Raw genomic sequence first — 7,300 nt, 5'->3', positions numbered from 1 at the left:
GTGTGCGTGGGAGTGTGTGTGTGTGTGTACATGTGTCTGTGCATATATATATATATATATATATATAGGGGTGTGTGTGTGTGCATGTGTGTATATACATGCATGTATATAGAGTCACCAGATGAGATCCAAAGATGCACAGTATTGAAAACACTTAGTAGCACTCAAATGATTTGAACTTACACTCCAGAATCTTTACCGACGACTAAGTCCTCAGAGTAAAGAGTGGCTATGAGGAATCTAGGTGAGCAGTTATGGAGATAATGATGCAAATTAACAAATAAAACTACTTGGGTTAGTTATACGAAATATACATACCTGTGTACATGTAAATAAAGAAAAACAAAGACTGAACATTTTCAGACAATGAATATTTAGGCATAAACATATATCATGTTGAGTAAAAAGTAGGCAACGTTTTAGCCCATGAAGAATTTGTACTGGATTTTTGCAGAGTTTTGAATTCTTTTTAAATATTTTTTTTGCAATTGTCTGACAATACAGACATAGACTTGCCCAAATGCATCAATAAATGAACATTGATTTTTTTTTACTATTGTTACAATCATCTGAAATGGAACTCTCAAAGTGTGATATTTGAGCAATTTTGCTATTCGACTTCAAAAAAGGATGTAACACGGCTGAAACTGGTCACGATATCAACAAAATGTTTGGTGAGGAAATGACCAGTGAATGGGTCAGCTCAAAAACGGTTTAAACAATTTCACAGTGGAGACCTGAGCCTTGAAGATTGTGAGCATTGTCAATTAAAGACCGTCATTGAGAAAGATCCATATAAAACCACTCAAGAACCGGCAAAAGATCTTCAAGTTAGCCAGAAAACTGCCTGCAACCATTTGCATGTGATTGGAAAATCAAAAAAGCTCAACAAATGGGTACCACACGATTTGAATGAAAATCAGAAAATGTACAGATATGAAATTTGCTCATTGCTTCTTCTTTCTAACCAGACTGATCCATTTCTCAAGTGTATTTCAACTGGCAATGAAAAGTAGATTCTGTACAATAATAAAACAACGTTCTTCATTGTGTTTGGATCAAAATGAAGCACCAAAAGCCTTCTCTAAATCCAAGCTCCTCAAAAAGAAGGTTATGATGACTGTTTGGTGGTGTACTGCTGGATTCATCCATTATAACTTTTTAAAACTCAGAAAAACCATTACAGCAGAAACATATTGCTATGAAATTGCCAAAATGAATGAAAAACTGCTACTCCTCTGTCCCAGACTGATCAACAGAAGAAGGACGATCATTCTCCATGACAATGCTTATCCACACATTTCCCTAATGACACTCCAGAATTTGAGGGAACTTGGCTACGAAGTTCTTCCTCACCCAGATTATTCTCAAGACCTTTCTCCTACCGACTACCACTTTTGCAAGCTCCTTGGTGGCTTCCTGTGAGAGAAGGAGTTCAAAAATCAAACCAATGCTGAAAGTGCGTTCAAAGAGTTCATCATCTCCAGAAGTCCAGATTTTTATGTTACCGGAATAAACAAGCTTGTAACTCGGCAAAATGTGTTGACTGTAATGGTACTTACTTTGAGGAATAAAATTTCTGCATTGTTGAAATATACTGTGATGAATTTCATGTTTCAAAACATTGCTTATATTTTACTCAGCCTGATAGATGTTTATATATCAACCCAATGTTTATATACTTCCATGACTGGTTGCATATTTTGGTGAACTACATCAGCCAGCATTATGAAGTAACTCTGAGCCCCCAGAAACAGCTGTCAGACCTGTAACACCAGACCCTTTTAATTTTCTGTGCCTTTGTACTCTGTGTAAGCTTGCATTGTTGATATATAAATATCTATATATTTATACTTGAGCATTCATCATCTGAAAATCTACAGTCTTTGCTTTCTTTCCATTTACATGTATGTATATTTTGTATATCTAATCCAAGGAGTTTTATTCATTGAATGGCATCATTATCTCCACGCATGTATATTCTTTTATTCTTTTACTTGTTTCAGCCATGCAGCTGTGGTCATACATAAGTATATGTGTGTGTGTGAGTGTGTGTATGTATGTATGTGTGTGTGAATGAATGTATGTATGTATGTATGCATGTATGAGTGTATATGTATGTATGTATATATACATACATACACACACACACACACATATATATATATATATATATATATCTTTGAGTGAGCAGTTTACACCAGTACTCAAGCTTCAATGTGCAACTCACTTAAATTTGGTGCTTAGTTGTAGAGATATTTTATATCTTCGAATGACTACTTTACCCCAACACTCAGCTAAACACATTTTGAACATTAGCTCTAGAAAGATCCTAATTTCCTCAGAGATCTCATTTGACCTCAGAAATAAGAATTAGTGAAATGATTTCATTTGATTCAGTTAACTTTGCCTTATATGCTAGAGTTTCTGAACATGATGGTGCAGTTGACACTTCAAATTAGTTCAATCCTTCACATGTAAATGATAATTGCAGTCAATATCTATGATGCAACATATAGTTAATTAAACAGCAATTGCTAAGCTGACATTAGACTCAAAGAGCACATGCTAGCACACATGCATGAACACACATGCAACAACATACACATACATACATGCAAACACTCACACACATACACACGTATACACATGCATACATTTGCAAAACAAGATGGCGAAAATAGAAATTAAGCATAAATTTTATTTAAGCTTACATACATACACCCACACACATACATATATAAAAACATACATTTATACATGCATACATACAAAGATACATACATACATACATACATACATACATACATGTATGGTAGTCTCTCAGGATCTAGAAAGACAGTTCCACATTTTATCACTGAGCTACCTACACAGATGATTAGTTTATAAAGATCAAATGTTCATACTAGACACGGGCTCACTACTGGCAAAAAAATTAACATTACCTGTATGGGTATGGGTGCACAATGATACACCGTGATCATAGAGTAGCATGAGATAAAGTGTTTTACACATGATCATGAATGTGATACCCTAGCCACTAGCCCATATGCCTTTGCCTATACACACATGCATAGATAATTCCCTTGTTATTGAATATGTACATAAATATCAGCACAAAGAATACTAGTGAAATACTCCCATCAAAATATCTGTCAAATGCAAGCATAACAGGCTGGACATTGTAGTTTGGAACAGACAAGGACAAGTACATCAGCAGGACCATCATAGAGGTCCTGCTGATGCGAATATCTCCTTGAAAATCAAAGAGAAAGAAGGTAAATTTCTCAAATTTCTATATCTGGATTACAAATTTATATTTATACCAATAATAATAGGAGCATTTGGTTTTGTAAGCAAATGCTTAACTAGTAGTCTGGATAAGCTTGGATTTTCAGAAAAAGAAATCAGACAACTGACTCACACATTACAAATACAGTCTGTAAGCGGAACAGCAAAATTATGCAAGACTTTCCTCAGGTTTAAAATGGGACATTGTTCTTGTTATCTTTATTCCAAATATGGAGCTTTGTATCTTTGTTAGAAACCAGCTCCTTCTTCAGACAAAGAATTCAAATGATTAGAAACAGAAAAGACATACATACATACATACATAGTAATCTCGCAAGTTCGAGAATGATGGTTCTTTCTACAATTTCTAGTTGAACAACATGCATAGGTGATTTGTTTTTAGGGATCAAATGTTTATGCTGTACATTAGCTCACTCCCTCCATCAAATTGACATTATCTGTACGGGTGCACAAGTGTGCCACATGTCAGATGTCAAAATGACTGCAGAGCAATGCGAAATTAAATGTTTTGCTCAAGAACACAACACACCACCTGGCCAAAGAATCAAACCCATGATCTTGCAATAGTGAGTGCAACAGCCTAACCACTAGGCCATGTGCCCTGACACATACATACATACATACAAGGTACATAACAACCCATCGGGAGCAGAGTAAACTGGTGCTGTGTTGAAAATCTTTGTTAAATCAGCATGTAGTTCTGCACTTTTGAAGACAAATGGAATAAAATGAACCCTTACTTTGAAAATTTGAACAATAGATAAGGGTTAGCAACAGAAAGGGTAACCAGATTGTTAAATAACATCTTGATAATAAGTCTTCATCCAATCTGTGTTAGCCTGGAAATCAGATGTAAAACAAATGAATGAATGAGTGTGTGTGTGTGTGTATGTGTGTGAGTATTGTATATATGTGTGTGTGTATATTTTTTGTCTTTTTCTTGCTGGAGCATCATTGCCTTGAAGGATTTTTGGTCAAACAAATCAATCCTGGTATGCATATTTTTTTCAAGTCTATTCTATCAGTCTCGTTGATGAAGTGCTAAGTTAGGAGGACATAGACAAACCAACATTGGTTATCAAGAAGCAATGGTGGTGGTGGAGAGAAAGCTGAACTCAGACATGAAGACACATTCACATATATGCACACACATATATAGATTTGTAGACACCCTCATACATACATGCATGCACACACGTGCACACACACACACCCTCAAACATAATGCTCTCATGTGCACGTGTGCACACATACACAAAGAGACACACACACACAAACAGACACCCACACACAAACAGACACCCACACACAAACAGACACAAACACACAAACAGACACACACACACACACACACACACACACACACACACACACACACACTGAGAGAGTTTTACCATTTGTAATGGTCCACATCCTCTCTTTTGAGAAGCCAAACATCTTGAGATCAAACTTCACTTCAGCATCCCTTATCATCTACAGCCTTCCATAGCATCCTCATGGATTGCTTGAGACTTATTTACCCACCTATCACCACACTACATATGAATTGTATGCCCATACCAATGAATTCTTCTTGCATAGTAAAAAATGGTCTTGCTGATGCCAATTTCTGTCTCAATTCATTCATACTCTGTTGTTCAGGAACTCTTGTATCACTCATTCAGACCAAGCATATTTACTTAATTTCCGCCTCGTCTTCTTACATCTTCTGCACACAGTGCTCAAGATTCATTAAGTTCCAACACCACAGTTTATACACAAGCAATTGCAATCAATCCTCCACATACTGAGTGAAACAATTTGTTGCCAACAGAGATTATAGCTCTCCAAGTTTTAGCCTTTCAGCATTCAGATTACTCTGCCAAATGTAATACTTTTTTATTCATATTATTTTGAATTAATCATGCATTATCTTGTAACTTTAAGATTTCAATTATATGATTGTTTATTTTTAGAATGAAATTGTAGGGTAGGTGTGAGAGGCCAGAACTGGCCAGTTTGAATTTTTAGAATGAAATTGTAGGGTAGGTGTGAGAGGCCAGAACTGGCCAGTTTGAACATAAAACAGCTAGAATATTTTGGTCAGATATGGCCAGTTTAAATGCTAAAGGTTAAATATCCATGTATTATATTTATTTGTATAATATGTGTGAATATAAATATACATTCTTATTTGTTTATGAATTTATAGATAAATTAACGTCCAATACTTTAATGTAATTAAAATTAGACATAATAATTAGTATAATTATCATTTGGTATTATTAAATTAGACATTATAAAAAAACATTGTGTGTGTGTGTGTGGATGTGTGTGTGTGTGTGTGCACGTGTGCATGTCTTTGTGGCTGTGTGTCTTTACGTCCCTGTAACTAAGGCTGTGAGCTGGCAGAATTGCTCACATAGGTTGGCTTTGTGAACGAATTTGGTAAATGTGTACTGTTGTCCAGAAGCTAATCATTTGTGTGCGTGTGTGTGTGTGTGTGTGTGTGTGTGTGTGTGTGTGTGTGCATGTATGCACATGTGTGTACATGTGTATTTCTATTGATGTTTATCTATGTGTGTGCAAGTGTGTGTACATGTGTGTGCGCTTGTTTGTGTACTCATGTCAATGTGTGTCTGTATGTGTGCATATTTGTGTGCATGTATGTTTGTTTGGGCATTTTTCTATATGTGTGTCTGTGTGTGCGTTTGTGTGTGTGTGCATATTTGTGTTTTTGCTTTTACAATTAATATTGGTTTGGTTACATTTCCATTACTCACTCCTTCAGCAAAAGGAGGCCAAAAATACAGTGATTAGCAGACCTTAAGCAAATACTGGAATTCATCTGAATAACTAGAAACCACCCAGAGTTGTGTCCCAAGCATAGCTGCAGTCCAACGGCTAAAACAAGTAAAAGAACAACAAAATTCATCATTTGTCCCAACTTGACAGATTCAAACTTGATTTTGAAAAATATCAAATTCAAGTAAACACCTTACAAACAGATATTCTTGTATTCTTTTATTCTTCTATTCTTACACTTGTTTTAGTCATTAGACTTTGGCCATGTTGGAGCACCACCTTGAAGGGTTTTAGTCAAACAAATTGACCCCAGTGCTTATTTTTTAAAATTAGTACTTATTCTTTAAGGCTAGTACTTATTCTATTGATATCTTTTGCCGAACCGCTAAGTTATGGGGACGTAAACACACCAACACTTGATGTCAAGCAAAGATGGGAAACAAATATAGACACAAAGACATGCACACATCTTTCTTAAATCATTTTCCAACCTGATTGTCTGTGAACTATGTGACAAGACCAGCTCATTGTAGCTTTACTGATGACATAGTGCAATATTGGAGAGCACCAATCAGCTGCAGATCTTGCTGGATTTCAGGGGTTCAGTGGTCGGCCTGAAGATACAGATGCACACACACACACACGTATACGCACACATGCACACACACACACACACACATATATATATATACAGGTAAAAAGTTAATGAGCGCAAGTCTTACATAAATAATGTTTTCAGAAATAAATAAAAAGACACCAAATGGAAAATATGACATACCTATATATATAATTAAAAAAAAACATGTAGTAAATAAACAAACAAACATATATTGAATACACAAGCGAACCGAAAACACAGAAAGTCACCCGTTCTTCATCAGTCTCTTCTTAAACTCATCTTGTTTCGTTATGCTTTGATCCCATTCCCAGCAAGTTTCTTGTTGGTGCCTCCAGAATGGAAGCAAGATTATCGATAATGGCTGAAATTGTGTTTGACCCTCTGGTTGATAACTCAGGAAGAATTGGAGACTGCCTGTATTTTCTGTTCACCTGTGTATTTAGTATATGTTCATTTGTTTATTTACTACAGGTTTTTTTAAAATTATATATGATATATATATAGGTATGCCATATTTTCTGTTGTCTTTTTATTTAATCCTGAAAGTATATATATTTATATATATATATATATTTATATATATAT

Source organism: Octopus bimaculoides, chromosome 10 (assembly GCF_001194135.2).
Source record: "Octopus bimaculoides isolate UCB-OBI-ISO-001 chromosome 10, ASM119413v2, whole genome shotgun sequence".
Taxonomy (NCBI): Eukaryota; Metazoa; Mollusca; class Cephalopoda; order Octopoda; family Octopodidae; genus Octopus; species Octopus bimaculoides.
The sequence above is the reverse complement of the archived record's forward strand: the minus strand, read 5'-3'. Positions refer to the sequence as shown.